The 20,704-nt window shown below is 42.9% G+C and overlaps 1 protein-coding gene across 2 annotated transcripts in view; it reads right to left on the reverse strand.

Moving 5' to 3' along the window:
- Window positions 1–6,866, reverse strand: part of NCKAP5L (NCK associated protein 5 like) — a 51,793-nt gene extending 44,927 nt beyond the window's left edge. For both annotated transcript variants that reach the window (XM_027844454.1, XM_027844455.1), the window contains exon 1: window positions 6,804–6,866. The gene's annotated coding sequence lies outside the window, so the exon portion shown is untranslated. The remainder of the gene's footprint in view (window positions 1–6,803) is intronic.
- Window positions 6,867–20,704: the final 13,838 nt, after the last annotated feature.

Below are 20,704 nucleotides of genomic sequence, written 5' to 3' on the forward strand. Positions count from 1 at the left end.
GACTCCAAGTCCAGCACTCTATCTATTATGCCACATTACACATTACCCTTCTCTGACAGGTTCCTCATTAGTAAAACAAGAATGATAATAGCACCAATCTCACTGGGCTTTTGTGAGGATCTAATGAGAATGTATGTCAAGCACTTTGCAAACCTTAAGGCATCATATAAATGTTAGCTATTCTTTGATTCTCTCTTCCTCACTTGTCCCCACAACCTTCCCAAGAAAACAAAAGACAGTAAGGGCCAGCAAGACAAAACCTTATACTTCTTATCCTGGGGACAGGAAGCGAGGTGCCCTCTGCAAAGGAAATGAAGAACAGCCCCAGTCCACAAAGGAAGGGAAAGCTCAGGCTTTGGGAAATAGGTCTAGGGCCAGAGACCAGGGACCAGGGACTGGGGGCCAGGGTAGTGTGTAATCTGGCAGGAAGGGTCTTCTTCTTTCCAGATATTAAGCTCCCCAGTCACTAGCAGTTACTAGCAGTCAGAATAAGGAGCCCAGAGGATACCCACAGATTGAATGGGGGAAGAAGCTGCCTCTGCCCAAATACAGACATGAGCTCCCACATCCTTCAGACAATGTCAACAAGGGGTTTAGTGCAGTATTAACACACCTGGGGCCCAGGGCAGTGCATTGGGTAGTAGTGCCTATGGCCTCCCAAGACTTGTCTTGCTGTAGTATTCTATTCCAAGGTTATGGGGAAAGTAGGGATGCATCCCAAATCACCTGAAGGGTTTGGGAGCTCTATTCTTAAGGTGGCCCAACAGAGTCACCTCCTTGAGTTTCTTTGTCCATCATCTAGGTCCCAGTTTTTGGGCCACACGTACCACTCCCAAAGCTAAGAAGCACTTGTAGAATCTTTCCATCAAGTGACAGAGGCTTCCAAAGAAAATCTTGTGTCCTTTTAAGTTTTCCCTTCTATACAACCCCCATCCTTTCAAACTAGAACAGGGATACTGAACCAATCCTGTCTGTTCCCCCAGGAAAGAAGGGCCTAAGGCCAGTCCAGATCTACCGAATTTCTGTACATGAAAACAGCCACCCCTACATCCTCAGGTGAGCTCAGCCCAGTTCAGATGTCCGAGGGAGGTGGCTGGACAAGAGGTCCATGGCTGACTTGCACTGATTCTCCTATTCCACGTGGGTAGTGTGTGGCTCAATAGCTGGGTTGCAGGCACTTAAAGGGGAATATGAGCAGCTGTTGCCCAAGAGATCCCAGCAGGGAGAGGTGGCAGAGGACATTAGGGTGAGTCAGCCCAGTAGAGGTTAAAGCATTTCCTTCCCTTAGAAATGGAGATGACCCTCTCTGCTGCCCCCCCTCCCCCCACAGGTTATCCTATACAGAGGGAGAAGGATGAGATTATCTTTGGAGGGCTAAGCTAAGAGGAAGAGTTCAAGACAACTTCTGTCTTTGAGCTGGGTACCTCTTGCCCATGGAAAAAGACTTTGGGGAATGGAGGTAGATAGCTGGAAATATGGCAACTGAAGCTGAAAATGGTGATGTGTTAACTAAGGAGTGGGGGGTGGGGAAAAGAGTTGGAAGAGCACTGGCTCCAAGAGGTGCCTGGGGCTGCTGCAGTCAGGTCCAGAGGGTGTCTCAACAGATCCCCATACCAAAGGGCCAATTATATCCCCCACATCAAGCCCAGCCTAGAGCTATGGTGAATCAGGCCCTGGGAACCTCTACCACTAAGTAACTCCAGAGCCACACCCTAAGAGTTGGAGGGGGGGCCCCCAACCAAACCCAGAAAAGTCCTATTGTGCTTTTTCCCATTCCCCACCTCCACCTGATTCTAGGATCTGGAATGTGAGCCATTTAATAATTCTAGATTAGGCATCAAGGGGTGAAGAGAAGTTGGAATGAGAGGCAGAACTGTAGGAAATAAAGAGCCATTGATCAAACACCTAATGAGCAGGGCTAGTAACAACCCAACAAGATTTAAAAAAAAAAATGTGCGGGAGGGGAGGGGGGCGCCCAGTATGAATCCAGGCCTGGCATGGCTTTTTTCACTGTTGCTGCAGCATGGTTTTTCAGAAATTGTAATAACATCAATGATAATTCCCCTTAATTAACAACTTGGTCTCCACAGATCCTTTCATCTGTACAGCTCCCAGGGCTGGGCAAATGGTAATTAGTGGATGGAGATACACCCTGATGATGGCATGTTATTAACTCACTAGCACATGCAGGGAAACTGAGGCATAAGGAAACGATCACCTTCTCTTACTGAACTCAGGCCCCCAAAATGTCTTTTGGGTCTCACATCACTTGAAGACTAAAGGCAGAATCATCAAACTGCCCTCCAAGCTTCAGGCAAATATTAGGTATAAGGGAAGGGATAGGGATCCCTGATGCTCCTTTCCTTCCAGAGACATCAAGCACAAGGCTGGAAGTCTGCAGTGGGGGGCTGAATAAAGGGAAGACCAACCGGTATCCCATTTCGTTCACTTTTGAGGATAGCAGCTCCTAGGCCCTTCTCCCTGCCCTGGCTTAGGATATAGGGTTACATGAAATGGTAAGATGAGGGTTTGATTTCTGGGTACCTCCCTCAAAACTCGGGAAATCTTGTCTTGTGATCAGTTAAAGCTACGGACAGCAAGATCCCTGAAATAACTCAGGGGAAGCACTCTATTCATGCCAACTACTATGTACTAAGAAATGTTACTTTTGCTCATCAAAAGGTTGGACTCTTCCAAGTTCTGGCTCTTAACCTCCATGTTACAGTCCTCTTTTCTCACTGCCTCAGGCCTCTGTTTTTCTATCTTTCAAATAGGAGTTATATACAGTGGCAGGGTCTACCAATTCATTCAATGCTGCAGAAAACAACACGGACAAAGGCCTGCTACTGCCCTGCTGCTAATCCCAGTGATGCCAGGCTAGAGAGAAAAAAATGAAGGCACCAAAGAACCGAAGTTTCTTGGGGCCTCTCCCTCTTCTCCTCCTTACCATGGTGGACAAGGAAAGCATGAGGGCAATCCAATCCAGCCCCACAGATAGAAAAGAGTACAGACAGGCAATGTACAGGAAGACTCATAGAAATGACAGGAACGATGAAATCAAAAGGGCTGGGGATAAGCTGCAAATAGCAGCTTTCACCAGGTCTGTAAGAACAGGTTTGAATTTAAGATGCCCCCATTTTAAGGCTTTTGAGTGCTTTTCTTAGACATATCACAGATCTGATTAGAGGCTCCAGAAGAAAGTCCTTCCTCATTCTCAGGGAACACTAACTGCATTGAGACCCCAGCACCAGCTTTCGGAAACCCAAGATCCAAGATCACCAGCTATTTAATGTCCTGCCCATGCCTCTCTCCCAATCCCATCTCCCACAGTTAGCTGGACTCTCTCATGTGAGCTAATCAGTGTGTTATAGTGGAAAAAGCTGGAAACTAGGAAACTCAAGTCTAGTACTGGGTCTACTACCAACCAATTATGTGATCTTAAGCAATTACAAGTTAATAACAACACAAATTTATATAGTGTTTAAAGGTTTACAAATCCCTTTGTGCTTTGTGAGGTAAGTCATTCATATTCCCATTTTACAGATGAAGAAACTGAGACTCAATAAGGTAAATTGATTTGCCCAACTTCATCATGGTCTAGGATGGAACTGGAATTTGAACCAGATCTTCTCACTCCAATGCATGTTCTTTCCACTATGCCAGGATGCTTCTCTGGGCCTCAGCTTCCTTGTCTGTGAAATGAAGAACTGTATTGATCTTTGAGGTCTCTTCTAGTTTTTACATTCTATAATTCTGTTACTTTGCATACAGTGGTATGGGTTATTTGAATAAATTTGCACGTGACGTTTCAAAACAAATCCTAAATATGAAAGAAATTTAATCCAATCAATTCACTAGAATAGACAGTAAGTTCAAGACTGTCTTTGGTGTCGTACGTAGAAGAGGACATTCTGAATCACTGGAGAGCTGGGGTCAATAGGACCACCACAAAGGTATTAGGAGACTCTCCTTTAAAACAAAGATTCTTGACATGTTTTTTTGGTATTACAGACCTCTTTGACAATTTGGTTGACACCTATGAGTCCTTTTCTCAGAATAATGTTTTTAAATGTATAAAACAAAATGAAACAAAACATCTAGTATTATGAAGGAAACCTATTACGTGGAAATAAAGATGTAACTTTTTTCCAACCAAGTTCCTGGATCCACTAAAATCTATTCATAGACCTCTTGGGAAGGGGAGGGGGGTGCTGAAGACTCCAGGTTAAGAGCTCCTGGTTTAGGAGATCATTTCATGCCTCTCCCATCTCTCAGGCAAGGTCATCCCTAAGCTTATGCTGAAACTGGACCCACAGCAACCCACCCTGGAGAAGTGGCTGTTATTGCTTAACCTTTAGAGGATAATTCAACTTTGGGGAGGGGATGTGTGTGTCAATGCAAATGCTTTCTAACATGCTGCTTTTATTCTGGGAGGTGACACAAACCATACCAGAAGCTCACTATAGACCATCAAGCCATTCTCCTTCATAACTACCATCAACAATACCTCCTACTAGAAATTTAGCCTCAGTGGTCAACCGTGCTTAACTCAAGGTCTTCACTGCGTCAAGTAAAGCAGGACAGAAAGTGACGGTACACACAAACCCAATGGTTCCTAGTACTTCTAAACTGAATTCTTCCCTCCAATATTCCCAGTAGCACCTGGGAAACCAAAGATAAAAAGAAATGAGGGACAGAGGGGCCTCTAGATCCAAGGTAGAAGAACATGTTCCAACCTGGAGAGCCAGACTCCAGAGAAAGCCCTGAACCTAGGGGGAAAAAGGGGTGGGGGGACTTCAGGAACAATGAGGTAGGGGCTCCTTCATCCTGCTGCCAGGATGGTAAGGCAGGCCAGGTGGGAAGAAGGGAAGCTGGGAAGGGGGAGATTTGGGGGGAAGAAACTTTTGTCAGAGCTCCTAAATGAGTGAAGGCACGGCACTCCCTCCACTTTACCCTCTCCCTGTGAGGGAATGGATGAGCTCTCTCCCTGGCCCAGATCCTACAACAAGTCCAAACAGCTGAGCTACAAACTGTCTCCTGGGAATCTGCCTGCCTCACTGCCCTCCTCCTCCCTCCTTAACCCCCACTCAAAGGACCAACTCAAATATCAGAAGAGCCAAGGTACCTCAGCAGGGGCCATACTCCTGCAAGCTTTACCAGCCCTGTTGCAAATGAAGGAGAATGGGAAGGTATCAGCTGCCACCTCATCTTTGACCTCCCTTCTCTGGTTTCTGAACAGACTCTGCTGTTTAAAACCAAGCCACACAAATAAATTCAGACATCCAAACCAAGCTACTGGCTGAAGTCCCCCAATGCTTCTCAAGTCTCAGTCACAGGCTTTCTTCCTTTCCATCCTGCCACCAGCTTCATCCTACTACACTTTGGGGCTGGCAACCTTTCAGGGACAATAACCTTTCCTTGAAATCCAGTTGCTTTTCTTGGTCCTCTCTCTCTGCTGCCTGATGTGTGTGGGGTAGATGAGGGATGCTTAAAGGACCAAGGTCACCTCACCCTTGGACCATCTGTTTTGAAGACAAGGCCCAGCTGCAGAGGAACATCTGCTAGGGCAAGGATCCCTACTTCTTCTAGGTCTGTAAACCCATCAGCTGAGGGTGAGGAGGAGCCTAATCAGAGGCAAATTTTTTTCACTTTCCTCCTTGACATATCTCAAAGGGCTAGGGGTATCTCCAACCAGCTAGCATAGCAAGAGCAGAGAAGGGACTGCATGCAGCACAGGCTGTGGGCCCTAGTTAATTATCCTCAACTTTACAGATTATAGGAAGACCACGCTCATCCCCATTCCCCAAATCAGAAGGCTTTTGCATGTGATTTTTGTTGTTTGGGGAGAATAGGGGAAGAAGAGGGATATAAGATCTCCCTTGAAAATCCATTAACCTCAACTCCCAGTCTCAGTCTAGAGAGGCAGAAATGTCTTAAATTGGTCCCTGGAGAAGACTCACTCAGCTGACCCCTTGGTGCTGCCCCAAGATGAGCCCAGGGCCGTGGGGGCAGGTAAAGGACCCAGCCAGCTCGGGTCTCAGGGAGTGACCCAGGGATGAGGTCAGCTCGGGTCTCAGGGAGTGACCCAGGGATGGGGCCAGCGCGGGGCTCTGGAAGTGACCCAGGGATAGGGCCAGCGCGAGTCCCTGGGAGTGACCCAGGGATGGGGCCAGGAGGTGGGGGTGGACCTTGGAACATAAAGGAAGGGGCTGGTGATCGGTCCCGCGCGCCGCACTCCGAGTAGGGTGGGGGCAGCGGCGGGCACAGTCGCATTCTCCGCATTCTTCTGGCACCGAGGCCAAGAGCCCGGCCGACTTCGGTGAAGGGGCTGCCTAGGCCCCACTTCCTGCGCAGCCCACCCCCATTCAGCCTTTTCTCATCCTCCATCCTCCCCTCACTCCACCCCACCCGCAGGGGATTCTGAGCACTGGGGGTGTTCTGCCCCTTCACTGGGGATGGGGTAGGGGGCAGGACCCCACGCCTGCGACGCTGGGGGTGGGGGAGCGGGGCGAGCAGGACAAGGTCAGAGACTCAGGAGCTGGGAGGGGGCTGGCCCCGGAACACCCCTCTGCCCCTCCAGTTTTCCTTCCGGGGACACGGAGCGTGCGCGGAGATGGCGGGGTGGGGGGCGCCGAATGGACCGAGCAGCGGGCGGGAGGGCCCCCAGGGAGGAAGGAGGAGGCTGGGCTGGGGTGGGGGGGGGGTCGGGGCGGAAGGCCGGGCTGCCACGAAAGCGTTAACCCTCCTGGTCCGGGGCTCCCGCCAGTCTTCCCCAGCAAGATCCGCGCGCGGCCGAGACTCACCGAGGACTCTGGCCGGGGCCGGGCCGGGCCGGATCCACTGGGTCCATGGCGGCTGCGGCTGCGGCAGCGGCTGCGGCAGCGGCCCGGGAACGGGGGGCGGAGGAAGGCAGGGCTCGGGCCGCCGCCTGATGTCAGGGCTTTAAAGGGGCTCTCTGGCCCCGCCCCCTCCCGCCTCAGTCCCTCCTTCGCCCACCCGCGCAGCCAATCCGCGCCCCCCTGGGACTCGGGTCCCGCCTCTCGCCTCTGCCAGATGTTCCCGGCCCGAGTTCGGCTCTCCCCCCACACCCCCACCCCCAGCCGCGCGAGCCGCTTCCGCCCAGTCACTGAGACACTGCCCGCTGTCCTAACCGGCCTGATCTACCTTTTCTGTGCTGGACTCGGTGGCCTTGGGGCCGGGCGGCGGGTGGGGGCTGGGGGGAGCCTCCAAACCTAGGCTCGGCTCCTGGAGAAGGGTGTGCACATCTGTGTGCATACCTGTGTGCACGTGTCTTTGTCAGCGAAAGTGTTTGTATCTGCAACATGACTTTGTATGAATATGGGTGTGATGTAAATGCAGGGAAGAGAGTGCCTCCTTGGCCTCGGATGCCCTCGCCTCTTGTCTCCTAGAGGGACTGGATGTGCTCGTTCTAACGTACTACTGTACCACCGTAAATTTGATTTTTTTTATGTTGAACCTGACAAATATCAATAAACATTTCCATATACTAAGAACGGTTATAGAAAATTTCGATGTGAAACGTTGGTCCAGGAAACAGGAAAGGGACTGCCAGATGATTTCTAAAATTTTTTCTAGCTGTAACATATTAGGATTCTCACTACCCTACGCCACCCCTGCCAAGATTTTAATTTATTTATTTTCTATTATTCTGCACTGGACAGATATTTACAAACATTTCCGTATACTTATATAAAAAAGAGGATTTTATATGAAACGTTAGTCAAAGAGAGGGGAAATGGACTAAATTATCTCTAAAACTGCTTCTGGCTCTAAATTTGTCCCCACTACCCTCTCCAGGATTTTAATTTTAATTTTTTGTGTTTCTAAATTTAAAAAAACAACAACCACTTCTATATACTAAGAATAGAAAACAGGGTTTCTGTCATGTCTTAACTTTATATATTGTTGTGTTTGGGGTTCTCTTGGCCAAGATATTGAAGTGGTTTGCCATTTCCTTTTCCAGCTCATTTTACAGATAAGAAGACTGAGGCAAACAGGGTTAAATCACTTTTCTGAGGGTCACATAGCTACTAAGTGTCTGAGGCCTGGTTTGTACTTACATCTTCTAGACTCCAGGCCTAGCTCCATCCACTTCAGTCACCTAGCTCCACAACAACCCCTCCCCCCCAAAAATGGTTCCTTGATTCTCATTCCCTCCCCCTTTTTTTTTTGGTGATGGGAGAGTTGGGAAGGAGAGAAAGGGCTAGTGATATGATTCCTCCCCCCCCAAAAAAGGGGAAAAAAAGTAAAGAGAATCAAGGAAACTTTTTTTTTAATTTAAATTCAACACATTAGTTACAAAGCTGTCCTGCTTGTCCATGTTTCCCTCTGAACTTTTGTTCTATATTAAAAAAATAAACATGTCAGAGTTCTTAAATCTTTCAAGGTTTTCTTTATCAAACTTTATGGAACTGCTGCCTGGGCCACAGGGGCTAGGGTGCTGAGCTACCCTGTGTTCTATAACCAGGCATGAAGTTTTGACCAGTTTCAGTCCTATGGAGTATGACTGAAAGGGTGCTAGGTTTCCTGTTTTTTCTCTTTAGCTCACTAAAACTCCTGCCCCAATGCAATAGAAATGATTTTATTTATATCTATGGCTCACATCTAGAGTTCTGCCAAAAGCAGGGTACCCATAATTGGATTGATAATTTATTCCTACATATTCAAGAAGTGCTAAACATGAATGAATTAACCAGTATTCAATAACTTAGTTCAAGGCTACTGTTATTTAGGGCAGCTAGGTGGCACAGTAGATAAGAGCATTGGTTTGGAGTTGGGAAAATCTGTGTGACCTTGGGCAAGTCACTTAACCCCTATTTGCCTCAGTTCCACATTTGTAAAACAGGGACACCTGGAGAAGTAAATGGCAAAGCCTTCTGATATCTTTGCCAAGAAGAGTCAAACATGACTGAACAACAACAAATTGTTATCAATCTGTTACAGTTTATAAGACTGCTAATTAGGAATTTGACATTTCACCTTGTACTGCATTATCTAAATCACTTCTGGGACATGTCTGCTGATGAAATGGCCAGGCTTGATGTTCATCTTCTCTGGAAAAACAAAAAAACAAAAAAAAAACTCCTCTTGCCAACAGTCAGTTTCACTCAAACTCACAAGGTGAGGATAGGTACAATCCTAGTCATATCCATCTTTAGAACTGTATTCAGCCACCCACTCAGATTGTCTGAAGCAAACATTAACGTAATAAAGACTGTCATGGGCTCAGATAGAAGCTCATCCATTTCATTCAATACTTCATGTAGAAATAGCTTTTCTTCTTACATGTTTGAATAAAATCTCCAAGTCTTGGATCCCAGACTTTTATCAGATAAATTTTCTGCAAACATTTTTTTCCCCCCAGCTAAGTTTCCCTCCTAATTTTAACTTTAGTTTGTGCAGATTTTTCAATTCCATATTATCACAATTGTCCATTTAATCCTGTGATCTTTTCTATCTCCACTTTGGTCAAGAACTTGTTCTCTATTCATAATTGTGAAAGGTTATTTATTTCCTCCCCTGCTTTTCAAATTTATGATTTTACTTTTATATCGAAATCTTGCACTCACTTGTTGTTTATTGTGGTATATAATGTATGATGTTGGCCTGAACTAATTTTTTCCAGACAGCATTCAAGTTTTCCTAGCAATTTTTATTAAATAATCCTTACCTTAGTTTTGGAGTTAGGGAAAGTTTATCAAACACTATGCTACTATGTTCAATTGCCTCTGGTCCTTGTGAACCTAATCTGTTTCACTGATAAACTTTTCTATTTTTTAACCATTATCTGATAGTTTTTTTTGGATGATTTCTTTTCTGTAGTAAAGTTCAAGAATATGAAAGAAAGGCGGAAAAGTTTGGGTCTAAACAATGGATAACAAGGAGTCTCTGTAGGAAAACAGCAATGAAAACATTCAAGGACTGTTATTATAGTTGCTATGTATAGGGATAAATTGGAGACCGTGAGATGCTATCACCATCAGCTTTCTCACATTTCTTCTTCAAGACTGAACAACAGTGGCAGGTTTGAAATCTTTGGCCTTTATTTGGTGCCAAATGAAAACCTGCTAGGCACTTTTTCATAATATTTGGATGTTTCCAAATAACTGGAAGTTTCCAGCACATTGACAACATTTCTGTACCTGAATTTTTATGTCTTATAAGTATATTTGTTGTTATTTATACACAGGGTACTATAATTGATAGAATGTTGGGATTGGAGTCTGGAGTATATGGGTTCAAATTCTGCCTCTGATACTTACTAGATTCATGGCCATGGGCAAATCACTCAATGTTTTTGAAACTCAGTTTTTCTCATCTACAAAAAAGGCTATTGTTAGATTCAAGTGAGGTAATATATGTAAGTTGCTGTTGTTCAGTCCTTTTGGTCATGTTGGACTCTTTGTGACCCCATTTGGGGTTTTCTTGGCAAAGACACTGGAATGTTTTGCCATTTCCTTCAACAGCTTATTTTACAGATGGGGAAACTGAGACAAACAGGATTAAATGACTTGCCCAGGGTCACACAGCTAGTAATTGTTTAAGACTAGATTAACTCAGGAAAATGAGTCTTCTTGACTCCAGGCCTGGACTCTATCCACCTCATTACCTAACTGGTAAAGCCCTTTGCAAAATTTAAAGTACTACATAAATGTTAGTCATTATTATTAAAATGCAATTTTTTTCCTTAAAAATTTCAATAGTTATGACATTAGGTTCTACCAAAGTTCTTTTTAAATTTTAAATAACTTGATTTTTTTTGTTTTTGGATCCATATATATTCCCCAGTGTTTCCCTTCCTTTCCCATCCAGAGAACTTCCATAAGGGGTTGAAAGATGTTAATAACAGAGGAGCCTGGTGGCATTATTTAAATGGGGACATTGTGTTGATGATTGTTTGGTAGACAGCATCTCAGGAAGCTACTCACTCACTTCTGTAAATTGTACAGATGGGGTTCCCTGATTCCATAGGACAACCTGCAACTAATCTCACTGTCTACACAAGTCATAACCTGGGGTCTGTGAAGTTGTTTTTGTTTGTTTTCTACATATTTTTATAACTGTATTTCAATATGATTGAGTACCTTTGTAATCTTATGTATTTTATTTTATGCATTTAACATTATTTTGAGTGAGGGGTCCATAGGCTTCATTCATCAGGCTGTCAAAGGGGTCTAGGACACCAAAAAAGGATCAGGACCCCCGTTTAGGAGCTTGACATCTTGGCCATTTGGATGGTATGGACAACATCTGACACTGTTTGCACTGCTCATGAGAGTGTAGAATATGTCAGGAAGCAGAAAAACACAAGATTAGGAGTCATGAGACGGGCTGAAGGCTCATCTCTGTCACCACCACTGTGCTGTATGATTTTGAACAAAAACTCACATTTGAAAAGCTCTTAATAGTTTACAAAGCTCTTTCCTCTCCAAAAAAAAAGGGGGGGGAGGTGGAGGAAGCATGAGGTATGAAGTGTATTATTATCCCATTTTGTAAATGAGCAAACTGAGGCTTAGGTTAGCTGCCAAGTGATGATAGAAGTTGTTTATCTTAGTGCAATTAAGTACATGAGGGAATTCTTGTTGTTTTTCTCCTTCAGTAAAAAGGAGGGTAGGGTGATAATAAACATGCTATCCACTGTTATTGACAGATATTTTCTTCTCTTTAGACTGTTAAAACTAACCTTTTTTTTTTTAAAGTAACCATTTTGTGGCTCAAGCTTCTTCTGTATGTGCTAAACATACATGGAGTTTGAAATGCAATTTTGAGATAATCCTACATCATTTCTTCCAGTTGTACATGTAACTGTGGTTGGAATGAGGTACAGCCATTGCTATATCAAGTTTTTATCCAGTATACACACACACCACACACACACACACACACACACACACACACACACACACACAGGGAATGTCATCCAGAGAAGCAGAGGTTTTGGCTACTGGGCCAGAGAACACTGAGTGGGTGGCATTATGAGGCCAGATGGTAGGCCATTGCTTCAGAGGTCTATGACATAAGGTCCTATGTGATGGTATCATTGTCACTTCATATGTCAAGCCCTGCAGGTCTAACATGCAAGATGTTCTCTTGATTGCTTTGCCTAGAATTAGGGTCAATTGCCTAAGTGGAAAGACAATGGTTCCCTGAATATTAAACTCACAAACTTACAACAGTAATGTATCATGCTATGAAAATGGGTATACTGGCTAACCCTCCAGAAAGATTCAATCATTTAAGGACCTGGAAATGCTATGGAGTTCACAGACTGTTTATCCAATGGTGACTATAGAATCATGGTAGGTTTTCAGATGGGACATAATATCCCAAGCCAAATTCTGAAATGAAAGGTTGCTGTTTGTGCTATACCTAGAAACACAAAGCAGAGTACCCTGGATATTTGAGGAAGAAATATATTTTGCTGTACAGACCACAACCTGCCCCAGGGGGAAAATACAGTGCAATATAGATGACATAGTTGGTAGGACTGGACTAAAATGACCTTGTGACTGAAGTAGGGGCCCTGGAAATGTTGATTTTGGTATTGTCTAAGAACTCTGCTGAATGAACAGCTTAGGACTCTTTGTGTGGGACTTAGGAGGCCATAAAGAACTGTGACATGTAAACTTTGTTGAGACTCTTTAGTGCAAAGCACAGTGGGAAACACTCCAAAGGACAATGCTTAAGCTTCCCCAACACCTTCAGTGAGATGAGTGGAATTGGGGATAAGGATGGATGTGACAAACATACCCCAGTGGGTTTGCTAAGGGGAGAGGGACTGCATTTGTTTGAAAGGAGAGACGACGTCCACTCTCACTAAAGGACAGGTAGCATCTCTTTTTTCTTCCCTCTCACTTTCTGCTCTCTCTGTCTCTGTCTCTCTCTCAGTTCCCAGTGATGAGTGGGAGAAGGGATCCATTGGCATAGAATCTGGGCTCTCTCTTCAAACCCCAGCAGAAATGGCAACACATCCTCGGGCTTCAATAATCTTGTTTCTCCTTTTTACTACTGTTGGCATTCCTTTTTCAGTCATACGCTTTTCCTTTCTAAAAACCAAAAACAACCTTCATTTGACCCCTTTCTTCCAAGTTTCATCCTATTTTTTTCCTTTCTTTTTAGCTCGATTCCTCAAATACTTCCTCCATTTCCTCATTTTTCTCTCTTTCCTTAAGCTCCTACAATGTCTTCTACTCCTCCATCCAATTGAAATTGTAGTCTCTAAGATGACCTCTTTCTCTCTAAATATAATGATCTTTTCTTAAGAAATTATCATTTTTTTAAGGCAATTGGGGTTAAGTGACTTACCCAGGGTTTGTTCTGAGGCCAGATTTGAACTTAGGTCCTCCTGACTTCAGGACTGGTGCTCTATCCACTGCGCCACCTAGCTGCCCCTAGAAATTATCATTTTCTGCCCATCAACTGGGGAATGGCTGAACAAGTTGTGGTATATGAATGTAATGGAATACTATTGTGCTATAAGAAATGATGAGCAGGCAGACTTCAGAAAAGCCTGGAAAGATTTGTATGGACTGATGCTGAGTGAAATGTGCAGAACCAGGAGAATGTCGTACACAGTAACAGCCACGTTGTGCGATGACTAACTTTGATAGACTTATCCCTTCTCATCAATGCAAGGATCAAAGACATCTTCAAAAGTCTCCTGATGGAAAATGCTATCCACATCTACAGAAAGAACCATGGAGTTTGAATGCAGATCGAAGCATACTATTTGCTCTTTTTTTCCCTTCTGTTTTGTTTTGTTTCTTCTTCCTTGTGGTTACTCCTATTGGTTCTAATTCTTCCTTACAACATGACTAACGTGATAATGTGTTTAAAACGAATGTATATGTATAATCTATATCAGATTATGCGCTGTCTTGGGAGGGAGGTGGGGAGGGATGGGGAGAAAAATTTAAAACTCGAAAGCTTATGGAAGTGATTGTTGATAACTCAAAATAAATTAATAAAAAATTAAAAAATTAATTAAAAAAGAAATTATCATTTTCCCTGATACATTTGACCCTGTGGACCAGCCAGCAGTGATATCAAATTTAGTAAGAAGATGCTTATCGTGGTACTCCTCTGAAGTGCTGAGATGTTTTCCCCATAAACTTTTACTTTACAAAGCTGATCTGGAGAAATGGGGAGGGGAAATCTAGGGTAGTGAGTCTAGCTGGCTACCTTACCTTTGCTTGGTACTTTACATGAAATTCTCTCCCCTGGTTTCCATGACACTGTCTTATGAGTCTATTCCTAACTCTCTGACCAGTACCTCTCAGCTTTTTAAAAATTCCCTTCTGACATTCTTGGATTTTGCCACCATGATTCAGGAAACTTCTCACTCTGGAATGTCCCTCTGCCAGCCCCCTTCTCCTATTGATGAGTTCCTTCTGAAGGCCTCTGTTTTGGGGATAGGACCAGACTGGCCATGCTTTGTTCCCAACTGTGTTTCTGACCCTTTAGACGTTGTTACCCCCTTTTCTACCTCATTTATCAGCTGCCTTTTATATATTGTCTTCCCCCATTAGAATATGAATTCCTTGAAAGCAGGGATTATCTTTTTGCTTTTATTTTTATCTTCAGGGCTTAGCACAGTGCCTATAAACACTAAATAAATACTTATTGTCTTTGTACCTGCCTTATTGGTGTTCTTAAGTTTCAGGTCTTAGTCTACTGCTGTTCTGTCTCTACAGTCAGCCCTTTATGAGTTCACCTACTTTCTGAACTTTAGCTATTATCATTTTGTGGTTGACTTCCACATTTATATCTCCAGACACAATTTATTACCTATTACCTTTGCTGTCACCTTGGCTCACTATGTCAGTGAGTCACCTGATCCTGCTGATTCTTCCTTCTTAATGTCTTTTGGATTTCCCACACTGTTTTCACCTTAGCTCAGGTTCTCATCCCTTCACACCTGGATGACTTCATTAGCCTTCTAATTCATCTGTTTACATCCTCTCTTTTAGTCTAGTTCATCACTTTTTTTCCACATCTATCAAGTACTTAAGAACTTGCAACCCTTCAATCCAAGCTGTTCAACCTGTCATTCAAGGCTATATATACTCTAAGCCTGGCCTAGACCAGGCCAGTGCAGTGATTCAGGGTCTGGCTCAGAATGCAATGAGATATTTGTGGACCAAAAAGTGTGATAAAAACAAATTTGCTTAAGATTAAAAAGGATACGATTCTGATGAAATGTTAGTTCTCTGCATCTGCATTTGCCACAGGAATGGCCATGCTAAATCAGAAAATTGTGTCCCTGCAGGGCAGTGAAAATTCTGCTAAACCTTAGCACTAACTCCCACCAACTCCCTACAGGATGGGCCTTTATAGGTGGCACGGAAGTCAAACCAATGATGATCCCAAGAATGGCCTCCCTAAAGGAAGACCAGCTCTGCTTCCAATAAACAAGAACCACGCCTCCCATACCACATGCAGCTCTTGGTAACAAAGTCCCAATAAATAATAAATAGATAATAATAATAGATAAATAGATAATAATATCTATTAATAATAATAAAAAATAGAGAACTTTTCCCCATTAAAATAATCTTAAAACAATTCTGACCTCAGGAAGAAGCCTACAATAAACAGCATTTGAGGAATTTAATACAACCATTAAAATATAAAACCAAACAATCTTCTAAAAAGGATCGTTCATACAATGGGGGTAATGTTAGGGGCAGTTCAGAGCAGGTCTCCTGATATAAAAATGATGACCACCAGGAATATTAGGCCCATAGCACAGATGCTTGATTCCTCCAATGCCTTCACTGGTCCAGGCCCAGGTCATCTGTAGCAAGGTAACTAAGTGATCATAAGTCTCTTCCTTGAAAACTGTCTTGGGCCTCATAATGCCACCCACTCAGTGTTCTTTAGCCCAGTAGCCAAAACCTCTGCTTCTCTGGATGACATAAAATTTTGGCTGCTTTAGAGGCTTCCATCAAGAAATTATTCCTTTATATTGTGTGTGTGTGTGCGTGCGTGCACGTGTGTGTAGGGATACTGGATGAAAACTCACCCTTACCTTCATCCAGGGACTCAGGATTACCGTTAAGTCAGCTAAAGCAGAGGTGCCAAACAAAGAGACCTCTAGGAGCACTGCCCAAATCAGATTTAAGTGTAATTGGTACATATTTAACAAAATAAATAAAAATACATTAGAACATAGATAATATTAATGTCATTTTCTAAGACAATATGAGAAGCCCACAGGGATCCTCCTTTTTTTCATGTGTCTATTTGATTCTGACACCACTGACCTAAAGGATCACCTTTCTTCCAGCTGAATTCCCAAGGACAATTAAATCCCTCACAGCATTAAAAAGCAAAGCACCTTCCAATAATTCCAAACCCTATTAAGGAAGGAATTGTTTGAACCATCACTGGGAAAAGGAACTTGAACTTCTTTCTTGGGTTGTATAAAAAACCTTCTGAGTAGGCAAAAAAACTTCAATGGGTTGGCAACTCTAACCACAAGAGATGGAATAAGGAAGGAAGGACTGGTGTCACAGGCCAGGGCCAACCAGGATGGCTATGTACCTGCTTTGTAACTGGAATGAAATGAAACACTTATAAGTCTGTTCCCAAAGTAGGGGATACTGCTCCCTAGGGGGTGCTGGAACACAATGGGGATGGGGATAGGGAGGCAGTAGTAGCCTTGGGTGCAAATGGGGGGTGTTGAATAAAAATAAGGGGGCAGTGGAAGCATAAGAAGATAAGAAAACTTTGAAAAATGGTTTGTACATGTTTCATCTGTTGTGTAACAGAGTTAAAGTTGTAGTGATTATATTATTTTCCAAATAAACACACAAGATGCAAGGTAAAACTGATCAAGTCCACCAACAGGTCTTAACAAGCAAGTATTGGCAGGTGAACTTGTTGAGCATCGTTGGGAATGTGTGCGTGTTTATGATTTGATACTAGATGGTTACATGATATAATATTGCATCATCAAAATTTCAATGCTGGGAAAAAACCCACAAATTTACAATAAATTATTAAATTTAAGATGCATCATTTAAAAATATATTTTATATTTTTTGAAATGATACAAATTAAAAAAAATAAAGAGTTAAAGAAAGTAGATTTCCAGGGGGGTGCTGAGTAATTTTTTTTTTTTTTTGAAAAGGGAATGGTAGGCCAAACAAGTTTGGGAACCTCTGATCTAAAAGAAGGTTCACTTAGCCATAGCAGGGGAAGGACATTCAGGTCGGGGAAGGGATATGGGTGATTTTGGTGGGAGAAGCTTTCCTGGGCGATTGCTGATCATGTTACTGGTCTGAAGTCCAAACATTGAGGGAAGAGACCCAACCCCTCAAGTCCTGGCTGCTTTTGTAATCAGGTGACCAGGAAATACTATCAAAGATCCTCCATGCACTCTGCAGTTCTGCCATACTGGTCACCTTGGTTTTCCTCCCATACAACCCTCTATTTTCAGTCTATCTACCACACAACTGCCAAAGCGCTTTAATACGCTCCATATCTAATGCTAATCCCCTGCTCAAAAAGCTCTTCCCTTTAGGATAAGTTACCAACCTCTCTATTAGGCATTTGTAGCACTTCAGTCTGCCTCCTGCCTTTCCAGACTTATAATATACACTTCATATTCAGCTAAAATGGCCCACTTGCTGTTCCTCCTACACTACATTCCAACTCTCACCACCCTTGCCTTTGTACTATACTTGTACCCATGCCTACAAAGCTCTACCTGCTCATCTCCACCTCTTGGATTCCCAGGGCTTAGCATAGTGCCTGGCACAGATTCAACATTCATGGAAGGCTTGTTTATTGACTGATAAGTGCTGCTATAAATATTTTTGTATACAAGGGACCTTTGCTTCCATCATCAAAACTCCACCAATAGTGCAATTAGTGTGCCTAGAGAGGCATACTCCTTCTCTCCCGTACTCTCATATCCCTCCTATACAAATTCTGATGCTGTTCTCTGTATTCATTTACTTGGTAGGGGGCAGGGAATTTATGGAAGACTTTATACAGACAGGGTATATAAAGGATTTTGCTTGGTCCCAACTACAGCAGTGATCACAGTCTAATCCTGACTACTGGAACTACATATGCTCTGCCGGGTCATCACATGAATCTATCAAGCCAACATGCAATGACTCTCTAGGCTGCATACCTCGAAGTGATCTGAATAAAAAGGACGACCCTAATTAGGCTCTATGAAGCCTCCATTTGGATCAATCCAGTGATTGCACAAGGTTCCCCTAGGGAAAGCCATTTTTCAGGAGTCTTAAGTGGGGCTTCACCCTGTTGCTGGAAGACAGCATATTCAATAAAATGCTGCCATGTCATGGATCTCCCTGTGCTGGTCCTCTCAAGCTTTCCCTTATCTACTTTCACTCTTAAAATTTCAATTACCATCTAGATGTAAATGACTCTGTAATTTTCATATCTAATACTGACCTTCTACTTTCCCTCCAGTCAAGGGTTTCCTGTTGTCTGACACATCTCCTCTTTTAAAGAGCATTTCCGTCATTTTTATCGGTACATTTTGTTTCTAGTTCATATTTATTTCCAAAGGTATTCCTCCCCCTCCCTTGCACAATGAGTTAACCCTCCTAACAAAGATTTAAAAGGAGAAAAAAGCAGTTCGGCAAAACTAACAGACACCAGGACTGATGGTCTACTCTTCCACTTTGCTATTTGCCCATCTCTTTAATGAAGATGAGGTGCATTTTTTCAACTCTTCTCTGAGGCTGTTTGTTAATTATAAACACAGTGTTCATCTCATTTATGTTGTAGTCATTGTGCATACTGTCTTCCTGATTCTGCTTATTTCCTTCTGTATCAGTTCATTTAAGTCTCTCCATGTTTCTCTAAATTCTTCATATTCATCACTTCTTATAACACATATCCACTGACAACTTAGCTTAAGCTACTTCCTGCTGTATCTCCTTACTGGTCGTGCTGTTTCTTCCTACTCTGTCTATGCTACACACAGCAACAAGAATCATTTCCTAACATTATTTTCATCAGTTTCTCTACTACCCAAAGATTTGCAATAGCTTTCTAATATTCCTTGCATGAATTTCAAATTCGGGGGCAGCTAGATGGCGCAGAGGATAGAGCACCAGCCCTGGATTCAGGAGGACCTGAGTTCAAATCCAGCCTCAGACACATAACACTTACTAGCTGTATGACCCTGGGCAAGTCACTTAATCCCACTGCCTAGCCAAAAAAAATAAAAAGATTCTTTCCATAAATTTCTAATTCCTTACCAGAACTTACTATTAAGGCCTTAACATATATTCTCCCTACCCCACAAATAAATCTCTTATAGGACCCTCACTATGCTCATAATTCAGTGCAGGAGAGACTTTTCAACTACTCTCTCCACATCTTGTATATACGTAGTTGTTTCTACATTATCTCCTCATTAGAATGTGAGCTCTTTGAGATCAGGAACCATACATTTGTCTTCCTCTGTATCCCCAGCACTTATCCCAGTACCTGGCATTAAGCAAGCACTTAATAAATGCTTGTTGACTTAAATTAAGAGTAGGAGCTGGAAGGAATCTTAAAGGGCTAGTCTGACTCCTTCATTTATTTACAAAAAAGTTTCACTGATGTCTTTTTTTACATCATAATCACTTCCGGATACACACCCTGTCCCACTTAGGAAGCCTTTCCAAGTTATAAAGAAAAACAGTGAAAATAAAACCAACTCAGTAAGTGACCCAGTCTGATAGTGCATGTATGCATCATTCTGCACAGTCTCCCTGCTTCTCCAAGAAAAGGAAGGAAGTGTACTTCCTCCTTTCTTCTCTGGGGTTGAATGGTCATTCTAAATACACAGTGTATGGCTTCAAGTTAGTGGTCTTTTCCTTCATATTACTGGATATGGAGTTTTTTGGGTTCTACTTATTTCAGTCTCTATGTCCATAGCAGTCTTCCCATGTTCCTCATGTGTTATAGTCGTCATTTCTTAGCACACAATAATTCTGTATGTAACGTTTGTTTGACCATTCTCTAACTGATGGACACCCACCTTTTTTTTTTTTTACAGGTTTTAGCAGCCACAAAAAAAAAATGCTACTACGAATACTTTAGTAAATACGGGGTCTTTCTTTTTGTCTTTGACCTCCTTGGGGTATATATCCAACAGTGGAATCTCTAGGTCAAATGTAATTTCAATCCCGTCATTTAATAGATAAGGAAACTACACGTCTGGAGAGATGAAATAACATACCCAAGATTACCTGGGTAATAACTGGCAGAAGCAGATTATTCAAGGCCATTATACCATGGTTATCCATCCTTTCCACCACCCAAACTCCTTGAGATTCAGTTCCTCCAGGAAGGCCTTCTCATCTGAAAACCTCTGGCTCTGGTCATCCTAATCCTTGCTATTTTACATCTATATTTCTGTCTAATTGTTAAATCTGCATTTATGTACATACTTTACTTTTACACATTCTCTAGACTCTCATACTTACGTGTTTTGGAAGCAACCATTAGACTGTAAGAAAGTATAACTGATCTGTAACTCACAGATACACTGTTCTGGACTGAGTCAACCTTGTTGATATTCTCTAGCTCAGTCCTCCCCAGGAGAAAGCTGGGTATTCCCTTGGATATCCCAGGATCTCTCTTCACTCTTATCCATTAAAAAAAAAATCCACATTACAAAACAAAGCAAAACACATTATTTTTA

Source organism: Vombatus ursinus, unplaced genomic scaffold, assembly GCF_900497805.2.
Source record: "Vombatus ursinus unplaced genomic scaffold, bare-nosed wombat genome assembly UNPS02014941.1, whole genome shotgun sequence".
Taxonomy (NCBI): domain Eukaryota; kingdom Metazoa; phylum Chordata; class Mammalia; order Diprotodontia; family Vombatidae; genus Vombatus; species Vombatus ursinus.